This window comes from Nasonia vitripennis, assembly GCF_009193385.2.
Source record: "Nasonia vitripennis strain AsymCx chromosome 2 unlocalized genomic scaffold, Nvit_psr_1.1 chr2_random0002, whole genome shotgun sequence".
Taxonomy (NCBI): domain Eukaryota; kingdom Metazoa; phylum Arthropoda; class Insecta; order Hymenoptera; family Pteromalidae; genus Nasonia; species Nasonia vitripennis.
In genome coordinates this window covers 2,218,035-2,236,769 of record NW_022279608.1, presented here as the reverse complement: position 1 = coordinate 2,236,769, position 18,735 = coordinate 2,218,035, and the positions used below count along the sequence as shown (strand labels likewise).

General features: G+C 39.7%; 1 protein-coding gene across 16 annotated transcripts in view; it reads right to left on the bottom strand.

Annotated features, from left to right (window-relative positions):
- Positions 1-18,735, bottom strand: part of LOC100680429 (protein unc-79 homolog) — a 2,400,004-nt gene that overhangs the window by 836,604 nt on the left and 1,544,665 nt on the right. The gene's annotated exons all lie outside the window — the stretch shown is intronic.

Sequence of the window (18,735 nt, the reverse complement as noted above, 5' to 3'; positions counted from 1 at the left end):
TCCTTAGTTAAGTATATTTGTCCAGTACTTTCTTCGTTTTGTTGCTGGTAAATTCTGTGCCTTGATCGCAATCAAAGTAGCCGAACTTTTCATCCTTTCTACATATATTTCTACATTTCATTACAGAATCGTCAATACATTCAGCGGCATCTGACTTATGTTGGGCAGGATAAGCCATTACGAAATGTGAGTAGTTATCTATTAGTACCACTATGAACCTACAGCCCTGTATGTGTAGATGGTATAATGAGTCTCATTGTATTAGCGCTAATCGGCTGCAATGGTTTTGTAGCCCTATCTTTATTATTATCAATATTTAGTCTATAAAGGCTATAGCCGGGTTACTATGGTGAAATGGCCCCCTTGGAAAATGTATATATGTTATATACCATTCGATGGGGGATAAAAAAAAACTCCCATAGCCAAATTTTTAGCTCTCTGCCTAGTGCGCATGCGCAGTAACGTCGATAAACGTGTTTTTTTGATTTTATTTTTTTCTGAAGTCCCTATAGGATAAAAATTTTTTTAAAAATTCACATTGGTGTATTTTTATGTCATGAATAACTGCAATTTTTTTGGGATTACATAACCTCAAATATCGGATCTAAAAAAATTATTAAAGTTTTCAATCGATATTTTGACCCCCTTGTTTTTGAGGTGCAACTTTTTAAGTACACTTTTTTTGTGTACTTTTTCCCGTTCTTTACGATGGCACTAACGTTTTTTCCTTAAAAATGGTGGCACAACTCGATTTGAGCCAAAAACTGATTTTTTTGCCATTTTTTCACGTTTTTAGCTGGTTATGTTACAATTTAGTTACTAAAGTGACTCCTTTTGAGTAGTTTTGCATATCTTCCCATGAAAACATAATCAAATGAAATATTTTGTTCGCTCCAAGCCGTATTTTTTATATTATCTTACGTTTTCAATGATGGTCTTATCAGAATTTGAGGTAATAAAGGGTTTCTCTCTATATATAAAAAGAATATCGCCGCTGTCAGTGTCTGCTTTTCTCTTTAACCTAAAAATGCCCTCATTTGAGTGATTTAACGCCGAAAAAGGCCATTTTTGGTACCATGTAACCCAAAACTAACCTAAAAATGTCATAATGCAAGGGTTTTCACGCAAAAAAGCCTGTTTTTAGCTAAACATAGCCTTGAAATCGATCGTTTGAGGGTACTTTTGGCGTCTTGTGGTCTTAAAAAGGCCATATTTGGCTTATCTGCCTCTACTTAATTGATTATTCAAAATCTATTGACAGTAATAATTATCAGGTTAAAAGGAATTGAAGTTAAGTATGTTCAATTCGTACAAAGTATAATTTATTATCTTCATAGGCTATTTAAAATAAATTATGGAACGTATACAAGTAGCTTTTTAAAAATAACGAATGTTCACAATAGAAAAAATGATTCACTCATCATTGTCACTATCTTCATCAATACACACTTCAATTTGATCATTAAGAAACATTTTAGACAGAATTTCAGCTGGTCGTATGATTTTTGATAAATATCTTCCATGTGAAAGATAATAGATTATGGCAGCAATATGCGCACAACATCCTATAGTACGGTTACCGTTAGCACAATCACAACAGTGTCTTAAGATGCTAGAATAACCAATACCATTTGGTTTATACTCAACGAAACATTTGTATTGTTTTCTGTTAATATGCCTGGATTGAACTTCAAGTTTGAGAATATTGTTAGTCTCTTTTGAATATCCAATCTTCAAATTATTATCTGCGTCAAGCATTTCCGCTAAGTAAGATATTGTCTGTTTAAGCTGATATGTTCCTGTAAACAGAATTTTCAAATCTTTTATTGTTAATTCAGGAAAGTCTGGTAAATCATCCGAAGTTATTATTTTAAATGGTAGTTTCCGACGACTCCATCTTTTGTCTGCTACTAAAACTGCTAATGTATTTTCAACATTTTTTCTAGATTGCATAGCACTAAATATTTCATCTTGCATGTCTTCATCAGAATCTAGGCGTTTGCCAAACAAGTTATTTAAGTAGCAAGAAATTTTACAATAAGATCCAGTATTTTTCACCATTTTATTATCAAGTTTGTGATCTAATAACCTATATTTTTTCTTTTGAACTCCGTGCACTGCTTCAACAACCCATCGCAGTTTTGTCGTGAATATTGTTTCATTTGATTCTTGCGTAGAAAGTTGAGATTTTGAACCTTTGAGTGCAGGCATCAAAACAATATAACCCATATTTTCTAATTTTTGTTTAATGTCCCTGAAACCTCTATCCAGTATAAAAATGTCCCCTTGGCGAAGAAGTTTCTGTAAAATATTCTGCTTCTCTTCCAATATTTCAATCAGTATTGTAGCATCATTTTTATTTGCAAGATATGGACCTAACTGGTCAACAACATAACCATTAGTAGTACATATAGTAAATGGTTTAGTCAGAGGAACTTTTTTTGGCCTGAATAAGATTTTCTTTGGTACTCGTTATTAGAGTTTTTTTCATGCCTTATATAAGTACCATCAGCAATCAAAATAAGTTGTTTACCAGGATGTAATTTCTTTGCCATATTAGAAGTTTGATTTTCAATCAATTCATTTCTGTCTACATTTTCTAATCCAAAGTGTTTTGGTAGTAAATCTTTTTCGAAAGATAATAATACTGATTGACAAAAACGAGATACTTGTTGTTCGCTTTCAATGTCAAATATTGTAGAGATGAGCGAGTTAGAATTCCCAGAGCGCATTTTGAATAAAAATACGACAATGGCTTGTGTCGCTGTCCTTACACAGGAATTCTTCAGAGAAGTGAGTTGATCTTTAAGATAATTAATATTTTCCCACGTTAATCCCGTAAAAACTTTCAATTATTTTTCAGGCATGGAAAATTCAGTTACTGTATCTAATAAAGTTTCGTCTGCTTTCATTGATAATTGACTCAAAAATTGTAGTAATTCATCAATATATACCGTACTTGTAGTGGAAAAAATATTAATTTTATTTAGTTCATCTTCATAAAATCTTTTTTTAATTAAATGTGTGCAACAGCATCTATTGCCATGTGGAATAAAAACATTCATTTTACTATAAACTTGAATTCGGGCCTCTAAAGGAACTAATATATTATTAGTCTGTTTTTGGTACCCACAAACAAAGCAATATTTATGTGTCGCAATCGTCCTTTGAATAAGTAATTCCGTGGTTGCTCGTACTTTTTGTTCCTTTATTGTGTATACAGATGATTGTGTACTTTCCTGAGATGATGAAGTGACAGTTAGCTGAGAAAATGATTCAGAAACATTTGAATCTTGAGACGAAGCAGTTGCTGGAACATTAACCTTTTTAGGTTTAGAGCTTGATATGTATTTGGCTAATCGCTTTCTACATGAATCACAAATTACATCATGGATGTAAATATCTTTATTTGATAATTGTTTAGCATATTCGATTTCAACTTCAGATTCGATTTCCTTTTCTCGACCAATTGATTTTCTAATATAAATATTACACATGGCACATCTTCGATCATCGTGTTTCCTGATGTTATCTGACTCTTCATTACTATTAGATGCCATATTTATTTAACCATTAGACAAGAAGATCACTTCTGAAATAATAAAATATAAATATTTTACAATACATTTAAAAATGCTGTTAGTTAGTTTTTAAAAATCTAAAAAAATTGTTTGCCTTTTTTTAAATTAAAAACTAGAATGAATAATAAATATTACAAAAATATTATAATCTAAGTTCTTGTATAATCCAGTTTTCTCAGTAGCTTTACATGAAAAGTAAAAAAATAATATTGCCTAGTAAAAGTGAAATAAGTTGTATTTCATTTATAAGTTTTTTAAGCAAATAATTTTTTTTTGTCATAAAAACTGTATTGAAGTGCTTGCACCTAGTGATTTTATAAAATCAACAAACCTATGAAATTATTATATTCAATTTGTTTTTTTGTAAAAATATGTTCTTGTATCTAGACATGAATAATAGTGTATTTTAAAATAAATAAATAATGTTGTTTTTAATGATGTTTCATATACGTATGTGTTTAAAGCATAGGTTAGCTTGTGTTTACTTTATTCATTTTACATTTTTTTAACTTAAAAGTTAATTGACAATTAATAAGTTCGCATCCTATTAGTTCTATTTTTCATTTTTATTATTTCTCATGTATTGTTTTTATGTAAAACCAAATATTTTTTCTCATCTCATAATAATTAACTATAGTAAAAATCACATCATATATAGTCATATGCAGATATTTATGTGCATTTTTTATTAATTTGACAGTATTTTATACATAAACAAATTAATTATTGTTCAAGACTTTCTATATTTTATCAATTTAATCATACTTGTATAATTAATATACCGCATTACATCAAAACATGCAACTCATCAATCGTCAAATCCGTTTCTAGCAAAAGTTTATTGTCATATTTTATTCAAATGTTTTTCCTTCTTAATTTTATTTAGTTAATAGTTTCAACAACTTTATGTTTAACTAATTTCTCATTTTACTTTATGTGATTAGCCTAAATTGGTTAAGTTAAATAGATAAAGACTCGTTCCCCTTACATGCATTGTACGTATATCTATATCTATACGATTGAAAATTCATTTTTATTAATTACTTTTTTGTTAGCTTATTGATTTAAAATCTGATTGCTATTTTTGTTTTAGGATAAGATCGGATCTTTATGCGAGTACTAAAACAGTTTATAATTTAATGTTGGTTTAAACTTTTGATTTTATGCAAGAATTTAATAACGTACACAACATGTTTTTCTTATTATATAAAAGGTCTAATAATTATCTGTTATTATTATTACATTATTATATTATTATATTATATTATTATATTATTATATCATATTATTATATTATTATATCATATTATTATATTACTATATTATCTGTCATTATTTTTGATACAATTACTCTTAATACTACAGAATTTATAATAAAAATTTTATTTTTCTACCCATTAATAAGTCTTACTCTGCATATACCGGTAAAATACAAGTGTATTTATTATAAATACATGGGAGATTTTTTATTTATCAGTAGGTTGGTTACAGTATTTTTTTCAAAACTCAAAGTGTCGGCATAAAAATAACATTTTAGATATTAATAATAGGTTTTGATTTTAAAGAAGTTATTTAACAAAATATTAATTTATTGTGTAATATGTATTAGAAATACATATAACCCTAATATCAAAGCATATAATCTGTGATGTCAAAACTTTTGAAAAACTTTGTTAAATCTTCATTTTTTTAAAAGATATGTAAAATATATAGTACTCACTTTAAATATACAAGATTGTTAGTTTTGAAGTTTTAGCGAGGAATCGAGGTGCAGGGTTTCGCGCACAATAAAGAATAACACTTCCTCACTTATAGTTTTCAAATTAGACTTTATTACTAGACTAATATCACAAACTTCGAGATCGCGTGGCGGACAGATTACTGTGTGTCGGTGTCGTACTGGCGGACGATGTGTCGCGTGCCGTTGCCTGTGACCAAGAGAGCGAGCGGCTTGCTCGTCTCCGGCAGGAAACGCTCGGGGGAGGGCAGCGCTCTCTAGTAGATCGCCCGAGGCTGAAGGAGCTGCTTGCGGCGACCGCGAGATGGTGCCAGCAGTCCGGGTGGAGCAACCGCCACAGGTACTCCCCCCTTAGTGAGCTTCCCCTGGGAAGCGAACGAAACCCTTTTCTGGACGACGGGGTGATCTGAAACAGAAGGTCTTGTGTCGCTGTTGGACGGCACGAGGTCTTCTGACTGGACCTCGCTGTTGGACGGCCCGTTGTCTTCTGACTCCTGGTTGACCTGGCTCGGCTCGGACGCTGGTGAGGATGCCGTTGGTGCCGTGGAGCTAGGAGGCGTCAGCGGGTCGGATGTGTCCTGGTGGGCTGGGATGAGAGCGTCGGTGGTGACAGCCTTCTCCACACCGTTGACCAGGATGATGTAGACCTTCTCGCTCATCCTTCGAACGACCTTGAAAGGGCCGACGTACGGCGGGACCAGTGGCTTCCTCACCGAGTCGACGCGCTGGTAGACGTGGGTGCAGGTAGCCAGGAGCTTCAGCCGGAAAGGCTTGTAGTTGCCGTGATGAGAAGCCGGAACTGGCCTGATGATGTTGAAAAGCTCCCTCAGCTTCCCAGCGAAGGAGCCTGGGTCTGCGGGAGCGCTGTTGGTGACGAAGAACTCTCCAGGGATGCGCAGGGTCGTCCCGTATAACATCTCCGCTGGAGAGGCCTGGAGGTCTTCCTTGAGGCAAGATCTGAGCTCTTGCCTCGAGACTCAGCATGGTGATGGGCAGCCTGTCGGGCCATGGCGAGGATTCCTCACACATCAAGGCAGCCTTCAGGGTCCGGTGGAACCGCTCGATAAGGCCATTTGCCTGAGGATGGTACGGCGTCGTATGGATCTTGTGAGAGCCAACAATTCGAGCGAGTGAAGTGAACAAGGCGGACTCGAATTGGGTGCCCTGGTCAGTCGTAATGGTGATCGGAGCACCGTAATGAGCTATCCAGTGCTCGAAGAAACTCTTGGCGATGGTCTCGGCCCTGATGTCTGCCAGCGGCACCACCACAGGCCATCTGGAGAAGCGGTCGATCATCGTGAGGCAGTAGCGAAGGTTCCCGACGAGTGGCATGACGATGATGTCCATGTGCACATGCTCGAACCTGTTGTCAGGTACCTCGAACGATGCGAGAGCTTCTCGGTTGTGACGCTGGACCTTTGAACGTTGACAAGAGTCGCAGGAGCGCGCCCAGGAGTTGACGTCCTTGCGAATACCAGGCCAGGCGAACTTCTCAGTCAGCATGCGGACGGTGGCTCGCACACTGGGATGAGCTGGGCGATGGAGCAAGTCAAAGGCGACTCGACGAAGCTGAGCTGGCAAGTAAGGACGGACCACTTTGTCCAGGACGTTGCAGTAAACGCTGTGACCTTGGATGTCGATCTGTTGGAGAGCGAGCGTGCCTGCCTCCAGGAGATGTGGGAGCTCCTGGTCGTCCTTCTGAGCTGCAGCTATGGCGGCCGGTTCGAGGGTTGACGGCATGCTGATGGTCGAGCATGGCCTCGAAAGCGCGTCAGCCACCACGTTGTCCTCGCCTTTGACGTGCTGGAACCTGGCGTTGAACTGGAGCACGTAGTCGAGATGTCGTTGCTGCAGGGGCGTTGCCTTATCCGCTGGTTTGGCAGCTGCGTAGACCAGCGGTTTGTGGTCCGTCTTGACGACGAAATCACGTCCCTCCAGTATGCGACTGAAGTGCTTCACTGCCTCGTAGACAGCGAGAAGCTCGCGATCGTACGTGCTGTACCTGGTCTCGGTTGGTGACAGCTTCCTGGAGAAGAAGCCTACAGGTTGCCAGCAGTCGTCAACCTTCTGCTCCAAAGCAGCCCCAATGGCGATGTCGGAGGCGTCGGTTGAGAGCGAGAGAGACGCCGTGGGAGAGAGGTAGGAGGCCCTGGAAGCACCTGCAAGGCTGGCCTTAGCGACCTCGAAAGCGGTCTCAGCTTCTGGCGTCCACTTCAGTACCTGTCGACTGCCCTTGTGGATGCCCCTAAGAAGCTCGTTGAGTGGGGCCTGCTGTTGAGCTGCATGCGGAATGCAGCGTCTGTAAAAATTCAGCATTCCCAGGAAACGTCGTAGAGCTTTGGGCGACTCTGGTCTCGGAAAGCTCCGGATTGCATCGATCTTCCGCGCTGGTGGTCGGAAGCCCTGGTTGGAGACGGTGAAACCCAGGAAATCCACCTCGCTCTGACCAAAGGCGCACTTGTCGATGTTGACGGTCAGCCGTGCCTGACGCAGGCGCTCGAACAGTGCTCGCAAATGTGCCTGGTGCTGTTCGTGATTCCTGGACATCACGATGATGTCGTCTATGTAGGCCCGCGTGAATGGAAGGTCTCGAAGGAGATTATCCATGAAGCGCTGAAACGTCTGCGTAGCATTCCGGAGGCCTAGAGACAGAGAGCAGAACTCGAAGAGTCCGAAAGGTGTCGTCACCGCCGTTTTGCAGATGTCCTTTGGGTCCATTGGCACCTGGTAGTACGCCTTCTCCAGGTCAATGGCCGAGAAGACGTGGCACTCCCGACAGTCTTGCAGAAGGTCCTCTATCCGCGGCAAAGCGTAGCGGTCCGGGATGGTCTCGGCATTCAGCTTGCGGTAATCGCCAGTGGCGCGGAATCCTCCCTTCGGTTTGGCCACCATGTGAAGGGGGCTGGACCATTGCCCTGAACCTGGGCGGATGATGCCTCGCTGTAGCAGCTTGTTAAAGATCTCCTTCGCAGCTGAGAGACGCTCGCCGTAGAGAGGACGAGGACGAGAATGGACCGGTGGCCCCGTTGTGTGGATCTCGTGCTTGACCTCGAAGCCGGTGGGCGTAGCACACCCCTCGTGTGGCTGGGCTAGATCAGCGAACTCGGCTAGCAACCGCTGGTATGCGTCCGGACTGCCACTGGAGCTGGGGCCTGCGACCACGGAAACGCCGTGGATGGAAGTTGCCCGGATCTCGGCCGGGGTGGAGATCATCGTGGCCGGGTCGATGAGGCGGCGATGCTGGAGGTCCACCAGAAACCCTGAGTGGTGAAGGAAGTCCGCCCCCAGGATCGCCACAGGAACGTCCGCCACGATGAATGGCCAAGGGATGGCACGGCGGAGTCCGAGGTTGAGTGTCAACAGGCGCCTGCCGAATGTGTGTACCGGGGTGCCGTTTGCCGCCACTAGTCGAAGCGGCTGGACGTCGAGGTTGCGCTCTCGCACTGCCGAACGGGGCAGGAGCGACAGCACCGAGCCGGAGTCCACCAGGAAGCTGGTGTTCGTGGTCCTGTCGAGTACGTGTAGGCGGTTTTCAGCACACGTAGGGCTGTCGGAGACCGCCAAAGCTCCAGGCAGCCGTCCTAGTTTCCCTGGTTGGGCTGGAAGGAGCAGGGCTGTCTGCAGTGCGTCGCCTGGGCTCCGAATCGTTGGTGGTAATAGCAGTGGTTTGGATTCCCTGCTGGAGTTCGCGACCTTGAACGGCTTCGACGGCCACCCTGTTGGCTGTTGCTATGCTGTCCTCGCTGGTTGTTGCCCAATTTCTGGATTGCTTCGAGGGTCCTAGTGGTTGCGGAAGCGATCTCCGCCAACGAAATACGGATGGCAGCGAACTCGGCGACAAGGCGAGGGTCAGCTGTCCCGGCAGACGTCGTCGCAGCAGCAGCAGGAACAGGTGGAACAGGAGCGGGCACTCGGACCGGTGACTGTGCTTGTCTGGTGCCCGGGTGCACTGCGTAGGTGGCTGGCCCAGTCTCGACGATCCCGTCGGCTACCTCTGCGAGCTCGTCCAGGGGGCTGTTTCGCAGGATGCGCAGCATTTTTGCGACGTTGTCCGGCATGAGGTCGAGCCAGCGGACTCGGAGCGCCTCGTCGTCTATGCTTCCCGCAGCCAGAGCGCGCATGTGACGCAGGAGTTGTGATGGCTTGCGCGTGCCCAGCTCTAACCCGGTGAAGAGCGTTTGCAGCCTCTTCTGCGCCGTCAGGCCATAGCGCTCGAGAATGCGCGTCTTCATGTACAGGTATTTGCCTGAATCGGGCGGCGTGCGCATAACGTCCAGCATGTCCTGGACGACCTCCTGGTCGAGGCTGGAAATGAGCGTGTTATAGCGGTGCAGGTCCGATAGGATTTGGTTGCACCCAAAAATGCTCTCCAGTTGGAGAAACCAGGCCTCGGGACAATGCTTCCAAAATGGCGGCGTTCGAATCGCCACGTGGCGTAGCGCAGCGAGATCAGCGCTGGGGCCGGTCGTGCTGCCATTACCTGATCCTCCCGGGTTTGTCTCGCCGGTGCCGGTGCCATTGGGAATGTCTCCGCTGCTGCCGCCGCCGGGGCCGGCCGGGTTTCCGGGATCGATCATGTCGACTGCGTCTTTGTCGTCCGAGTCGAGGTTTTCGCGGAACTCCTTCGTCTTGTCGCGAAGCGTGCGGTTTTTGTCACCGCTAACTCGGCGTGGAGTCTCCGTCGCACTGAGTTTTTTTTTTTTTTTTGTCTCTCTTACCGCCCGCACTGAGTCACTGTCGATAAGCTCGTGTTCGTGGGGGTGCCCGCGTGGCCACTGAAATCCGCCGCGATCACGTCGAGGTCACCAATTTAGCGAGGAATCGAGGTGCAGGGTTTCGCGCACAATAAAGAATAACACTTCCTCACTTATAGTTTTCAAATTAGACTTTATTACTAGACTAATATCACAAACTTCGAGATCGCGTGGCGGACAGATTACTGTGTGTCGCGTGCCGTTGCCTGTGACCAAGAGAGCGAGCGGCTTGCTCGTCTCCGGCAGGAAACGCTCGGGGGAGGGCAGCGCTCTCTAGTAGATCGCCCGAGGCTGAAGGAGCTGCTTGCGGCGACCGCGAGATGGTGCCAGCAGTCCGGGTGGAGCAACCGCCACAAAGTAAACAGCAGAAAGATTTAAAGTAGCCGCGTCAGCCTTCGGTTCCAACTAACTCCAATGTATTTGAAAATAAATACTTAACTACTTTATTATTTTTTCTAGTATTGCTATCAATTATCAGTCAAAAGCCGAAATAGTAAAAAGAAAAATCGAAACAATTTTTATTTGCTAGATTTTAATTTACTTTAAAAGTTATAAACTTATACTAACAGCGTTTTCACCATTCACTTTTATTAGTATATTATGGAGAAAGTACAATTGAGTCCGTCGTCCCGTACCGACCTCGGGACATACCGTCTGAAATAAGCTGTTTTTACGGGATTGGCTAATTCTGTACCGTCGATTGGGTTATCGAACAGAATTAGCCAATAATATAAAAGTGACTTATTTCAGACGGTATGTCCCGGGGTCGGTACGGCACGGGACGGGACGTATTGTACTTTCTCCCTTATACATATAGACAATTGTAAGAAAAAAAAAATTAGTTTTGAAAAAAACAATGTTGGCCATTGGTTTGCGCATCGTTTAATTAATTAAGAAATCAAAATACTTTATTTGTTTATGCTCCTGATAATTCTTAATTTTATGATTGACCATTCACTACGCAGATCGTCTGCATTGCAGCCGCCGCGTCAACCGCGCGGCCAAGCATAACCTTTTATTATAAATAAAAATAAACAATAAACAAAAAAGTGCGACAGAGACAATACTTTCGACCAATCACAGAACGTTTAAAAAGAACATAACATTAGCCATCAGTTTTATAATAAGGTGATATCACAATTCTGATAAGACCATCATTGAAAACGTAAGATAATATAAAAAATACGGCTTGGAGCGAACAAAATATTTCATTTGATTATGTTTTCATGGGAAGATATGCAAAACTACTCAAAAGGAGTCACTTTAGTAACTAAATTGTAACATAACCAGCTAAAAACGTGAAAAAATGGCAAAAAAATCAGTTTTTGGCTCAAATCGAGTTGTGCCACCATTTTTAAGGAAAAAACGTTAGTGCCATCGTAAAGAACGGGAAAAAGTACACAAAAAAAGTGTACTTAAAAAGTTGCACCTCAAAAACAAGGGGGTCAAAATATCGATTGAAAACTTTAATAATTTTTTTAGATCCGATATTTGAGGTTATGTAATCCCAAAAAAATTGCAGTTATTCATGACATAAAAATACACCAATGTGAATTTTTAAAAAAATTTTTATCCTATAGGGACTTCAGAAAAAAATAAAATCAAAAAAACACGTTTATCGACGTTACTGCGCATGCGCACTAGGCAGAGAGCTAAAAATTTGGCTATGGGAGTTTTTTTTTATCCCCCATCGAATGGTATATAACATATATACATTTTCCAAGGGGGCCATTTCACCATAGTAACCCGGCTATAGCCTTTTTAAAATTTTACGTATTTCGCAGTCTTCAAAGCATACCCCGTGATCCTTTTTATAAAATTCTTTGATATCTGGATATAGAGTGTTTAAAGCCTTTACTTTCTCTGAAGATGTGTGCCCTCACCTAATGTGCCACAAATTCATGGTGTTGGTTATATTTGTTACTTTGTCTACTTGATTGTTTATTTCAATTTTTGGAACAGCTGACTCGTCTCTCACTTTAAATGTTACTTTTTCTGAGTCTTGTTCTTATATTTACTAAGGGAGACCAGTGCTTTTGTGTGCATTACGTTATTACTATCTGATTTTAACTGTGATTTAACTATATCCAGAATGGACTTTCAAATTATCCTTTGAGAATTTTCTTTTTCATTTTTAGTTCATACATACTGAGGATTTTGTCGTCTAAATACACACATAAACCCTGATCGGTGAACTGCTTGAGTGGCAGAAGGTTCTTACTTAAGTTTTCTGTGTATATTACTTTGTCCAATTTTATTGTTTTAGCGTTTTGCATCTCAAATTTCACTTGACCTTGATTGGAAGACTTATGTTTGATTTTCTATCTTTATTTGCACCCCATATTATATGATCGACTTTTTCGTGCAACTGTGTTAAAATTAATTTGGAATTGGTCATGTGTTACGTAGCACTTGAAACTATTATAAAATTTTGTGTCGCGTTATCATTCTCGTTCAATCGTACATACATACATACATACAGAGTCGTTGTTTACTGTACCTTTATCTACTTTTCTTGGCGTGGGCGATCGGAACGTTCTCACAGGATAATTTTTGAAGTCATTTCTTTTTATTTCTTTTATCTTTTTTAGCATCTCAACATGGTCGTTTATACTCATACATGATACCTTTCGTCTATTCTGTTTAAATGATTTCTCTTCTTATATTCAAGTGCGTTATTATGTCATTTTTGTTACTAGTAATTTTGTTCATATAATTAATATTATTGCGAGTTTTCTCTTTTTCGATCAAGTCTTTACGATCGAGTTTGTAAGATTTAAAGCTGGCGGTTGTAGTCTGGCAGCAGAATCCCATTGGTGTGAATGTTGTTTGCCAGGTTTGATTTGATTCCGATGTTAATGGTTGGTTTCGCTTTCCGGTGTATTAGGAATTTATGGAGGTTGTGGGTTTATTACCATCCGTGGATGGTAAAATTAATAGCCTGGCGATAAGGTAGGTCTCATCGGGTAATCGGTTAAATCGATGTATAAGTTTTTTTTTCTTGAAAATGCTACATAGGGGAGGATCACTAAAGCATGATGAATATCTAGATTTCTTTTGAAACTATTGTTCCAGTATACGCAATTGATGCACTTCTTAGGTACATTTGTACAGACACTGGTAATATGATTTTCAGTGCAGTTGAGGAAGGCCGTGAATTTCTGCATTTGGATCCACTGTGACATATCGTCCACATTTTAAACATGATTTAATATTTATGTAATTGTAGATTTTACAGCTTTGGTATCCTAAAACGATTTTACTTTTATCCTCTATTATAGTCTTGTAAATATCAGAAGAAACCTGCATTGATACAGTTGTTGTTTTAGTACGATTATTTTTATATATTTGCAATATTTGATCTTTATTAATAAAATTACTAAAGTTTTCCTTGTTCATATCACTTTCTATCTCGAATGTGCTCCCACTCATGTAGTTATCAAAATCGACTATTTTGATTTTCGGATTAGCAAGTTCTTCTTTCCTAACCTCACACACTCCTTCGAGGTTGACTTTTAAAACAGATTCAGTTAACACAACACTGTCAAAATTTACACGGTCATTACTGGTTCTTCTTTTCTGTTGTAAAACATGTTCTTAGTTTGTATCTTTTTTAAATCAACAGTCTCGTTTACCGTGTTTTTTATTGTTATTTTGGGAACTTTTTTACGGAGTTGTTTGGGTTTGTCGATCACCTCAGCATAGGACAGTTTGGGTGATATTATCCTTCTGTGAGTTTTCCAGTTTCTTCTTTAACAGTTATTTTTTCACGAAGTTCTTTGACCAGCTGTTTCAGTAGCAGATTCTCAGCTATCATAAGTTTGCATTTTTCTGCAATGACACTATCCTGTAACTCCAGCGATGTACACTCGACTTCCTTTAAGAACTCATTCCTTAAAGCCTCGGTTTTCTTTAGTTTTATTTGTGCAATTGGCAATTTTGCTGCATCACTCAAGCTGTTATCCTCAATCTCTAAGATTATGTCCTTGCTGCAATGATCAGGGTAGACCATTAGATTGTTAGTAATAAGCCCAAAATTTTACTGCTTCTGCGTTAGTCAGTCCGGGTAGTACACTGCATCGCAAATAATGCACACGATTGTTGAGACTGCCATTTGTTTATGGCAGTGAAAATATCTGAGGCACTTGTCAGGAGGCAACTGTGCTCCCGCCATATTGAACTATATGAATGATTAAATATAAAAATTTTATTGGTGATTTATTATATAGTACAAGACCAGATATTAGTTACAGCGTAAATTATCTTAGAAGATGTTAAAATAGTTATTATGAAACGCATTGGAAATATGCATTGCAAACTTTGAAATATCTATATGTAACGAAAGACTTAAACTTACAATACAAAAAGAATGATAGTTGCAATATTATAAATTGTTATGTCTATGCCAGTTAGCCTTATGATAATACCGATCAAAAATCTACGTCAGGATAAGCATCGACATTTGCAGATTACGAACCATTATGTGAAGTAGTAAGCGAAATAAAATATATAAGAGAATTAGTAGAATTCGACATAAATGTTAATGAACCTATATAATTATATAATATAACCTATACAAATTCATGAAGATAATTCGTGAGCAATAAATATTGCAAACGATGGCAATTTTACGAAAAATTTAAAACACATCAAAATAGATTTTTATTTTGTGCATGAAAGTGTGAAAGAAAAATTGATAGATGTAATTAAAATTGATTAGAATGAAAATATTGCGGATATTTTTACTAAAGCTCTATGTAAAGTAAAGTTTGAAAAATTCAGAAAGCGACCGAATGTAATTTGATACAAATGTTTAAAAATTATACAACATAAATGTAACGAGGCGTGTTAAAATATATGATACATTTATATTGTATATTGTCAGGTTCAGACTAACAGTAGTAAAGACACACATTTGTAAGTCTCCCCACTCTAGCGCACATAGGTGAGAGTCAACTGACTATGCGACTCTGTGCGACTATACGAATCGGTGAACTTGTTGCTGTACGCTCTATAAGAGCAGACACATGCTTAGTATGCTGTGTATATAATTCAATAAATTACATTTATATTTGTTAATTAATCTGCTTCTACCTCATTATTTATCATATTTATTTAATAGATTACAAATGCTATACGAAAACGCCATAAAATGCCTAAAGAGAAGTATCCGCTACAAGAGAGCCGAGTGCACGAAGACAAAGCGCTGTACGTTTTCTACATCTAAAAGATTATGAAAGAAAGAGAGGAAGAGAGGGAGAAAGAAAGGTGTCCACAAGTCGCTGTTGTAGAGATCTAATAAGTGTACAGACACCACGGAGTTCTGTATAATTTATACCTATTTTATACCCTGATCCAAAAAAGCTATTCCAGACTCTACGTACCTACAGAAAGTGTATAAGACGTAGATACGTAGAGCCTGTGGTCCTCTAAGTCATCAGTTATGCTCTGTTCACGCCGTTTATAAATTAAAAATGTCGCAGTTTTTCAGCTGCAAGTGCGTGAAGGAGTAATCAAAAATTCTCGCGAGAGCTCTCAAAAAAAGTCGCTCCTATAATCGACCGATGGCTCAAGCGCAGATCAGCTATATCCAGCTAACTTGTAAGTAGCCGGAACATATTTTTTGGTCCTTCAAGCCGGATCATAGTACTGGCGGTCAAAGAGGAGTGTAGGATTAAGACAGGTATCAGCAGAGAAAAAAGAAGGCTAATTACCAGCAACTATATTGTGTACCGAGTAGCGTTGTTATTGACGGCGTGCGCTGGTGCATCCAGACGACTGCAACTACTAAAGAATTGTATGGAGAGCCTTGGACTACACACCTTTTGGTAGCTACCATCTGACTACAGTGACGTATGGCACGGTCAGTGCACTGTTTTATCGAACGCCTGCCAACTAAACCTAGACGATTACAAAGAACACTTCTATCTCGAAGCAGACAATGTTATCGACAGAGACTCTATCAAAGCAGCCCTCGACAAGAGAAATCAACTTATACAAGTTCTGCAAACCATTAGCATGACGGTATGAAAATAGGCAGCGAATCGACATGAACTGCTTCGCAACCTGGATGATCAAGGGGCCGAGAAGAAGCCGAGTGTGACGGGAATAAAAACCGATTACAAACGGCAATCTCGTGTAATGACATATTAATAAAATGTCAAAAAGCCAAAGGGTCTTCAAAATGGTAGACAGTAACTTACTGGAATTGTTGGCACAGGCAGCAACGGCAGCTAAAAAAACCATAATTACGCAAACGTCGCAAAATTTGCAACAGGGACAAGAAAGGTTAAAGAAGGAATGTACGATATTACAAATAATGTCTCAGCAGAGAAGTATACATTGTTGTTTCTGACGCTCATAGACGGCATGGCGTACACGCTTCTAAGAAATCTGTGCATGCCGGCGAAGCAGTCTGGCAAGAGTGTGCGTGATTTAGCCAAGATTCTGGCGAATCATCTGAAGCCAAAACTAAGTATCATCGCTAAGAGGTACAAATTTAAGGAATGTCGACAAAGTCTAAAGAAATCAATTAACCAGTACGTAGCAAAACTCATAAAATTATCTGAAAATTGCGGATTTGGTAGCAGCTTAGATGACCATGTCAGAGACTAATTTGTCTGGGGAATATCATCGGAGAACATCAAAAGCAGGCTGATTCGAGGCAAAGCGCTGCCTTATACGAAAGCAGTGGAGACGGCGTTATCCATGGAAATACCAGGAAAAGAGGTAGCAGCCATGAGCGGGGCGATGCAGGACAACAATTCCACGAACGAGGAGATCGTTGGCATGTAGCTTCCTTCAACAAAATTTATAGTTCAAATAGATAAAATATTGTTTAAATATACAGTATATTAAAGATTTTTTAAATACTTTTAATCTTATTTATTTTACATAAGGAGTACCCGTCACAATATCAAATCATATAATTTACATGAAAAAATTTACACCTCAATATTTTAAATACCATAGGTTCCTCATAACCTCATAAATCATAAATTGTCCTGAAAACATTTTGAACTTTAGTTAGCGAGTTATAAGGTTTAACCAAAATAGTAATTTTCAGTTATACAGGATATACAGTGTGAGAAACAAAGAATTCGAATCCTGATATCTTTTAAACTAAACAGTTTTATAAGCTGCAAAAAAAACCTAGCCGAGGTGATCAAAAGATAAATATTTTCTCAAAATTTAAACTTAATTGAAGCCGTTGCACTCACCTAATCGTACGACATAGAAAACCCTTTTTTTTAGTTTTTGATTTGTAGCTTGTAAATTAGTCATCAAAATGGTTAAAAATTTCTAGAGCAAATAGATATTATCGTTTTTTATTGTCATACATTTTTTCAAAACGTATGACGATTTAGTTTTGGAGATATTGAATTTTTTTTATCACCCCTTTTATTATATGAATTGAACGAAACGGTCAATCTAGAAAATCTTGGGGGATAAAGTAGGCGATATTATGCTTTTTCACATACAGTATTGTTGAATATATAGTTCATATTATCAAAGTGTTCCGGACGTAACCGAGGGCTACTAGGGATAAGAGCAAGTGCAACGTATTTATTTTTATTAATATTTATTTTGCCTAGTATTAGTTTTAGCGAACGTTTCTCTGTCACTTGATATTCACATGCGTGAATCGACAAGGCGTCTTGTGGCTTCAGGCCAATACGGTTAGGAGTGGTTTTATAATAATTTCTAGACTGCCATGACCTCAGCAGGGAGTTTACTCTACGGGTTTTGAAGGTCACTTTTAGTGCGGAGAGGCTAAAGGGCCGATCTATGACTGCCAGGCCAGAGAGTCGAGTGGTGGAAGGCGTTCGCGCGGGCACATGACTACGTATGTATAGATATAGATATAGAGGAGGGCGTGCACTGCTTCGAGTCCCTTCGGTAGTCCTCGGCAAAGCGCCTTTGTTTTAGCGGGCCCGAGTTTTCGGCGGCGTTTAATAAGTAGAGCGTCAGTTCTTGGCGACAACTTTTGAGCAAAGGTCATACCAGGACCCGTTCGTTAGAATAATTTAATAAAGCCATGATATTTGATTTAGTAATGATTTCATAGTTTATTTTCGAACCTTAAAGTGGTATTATCCCATACACAAAGAAAAGCAAAATTATTTTTGTAAAAATCAAAAAATGGCTATAATGTGGCCATAAAATGGTCAGAATAAAAAAAAAAAAAAGTGTTCCAAAATTCAGAATCGGAAAACATATATGCATATCGAATTTTATCATGATCGATCGCGTGGTTCCAGAATTATGACGGTATACGTACATACACACACACATTTACACTCACACACACACACAGCCATCCGCACGGACATTTTCTAAAAACGCATGATTCGTACTCCAAACACCTCCAAATGCGTTACTATGAAGTTTCAGCGAAACTGAAAATTTTACTATTACAAAGCTTCCTCTGAGGAGGAAGCAATAGTCTTTATTAACAATATAAACCTTACAAATAATAAAATACATTGGAAAGCCATGGTTTTGTGGATTGAACGGAACGTCTCATAAAGAGCACAGATGTCAAAATGTGTATTTCCGTTATCATAGAATCGTGCCCAAATGAAAGTTAAATAAATTTGTATTTACGTATGTTGGCAACAATTCACTATTACGACGCCATTTGCGGCAGGTACGCGTGGCT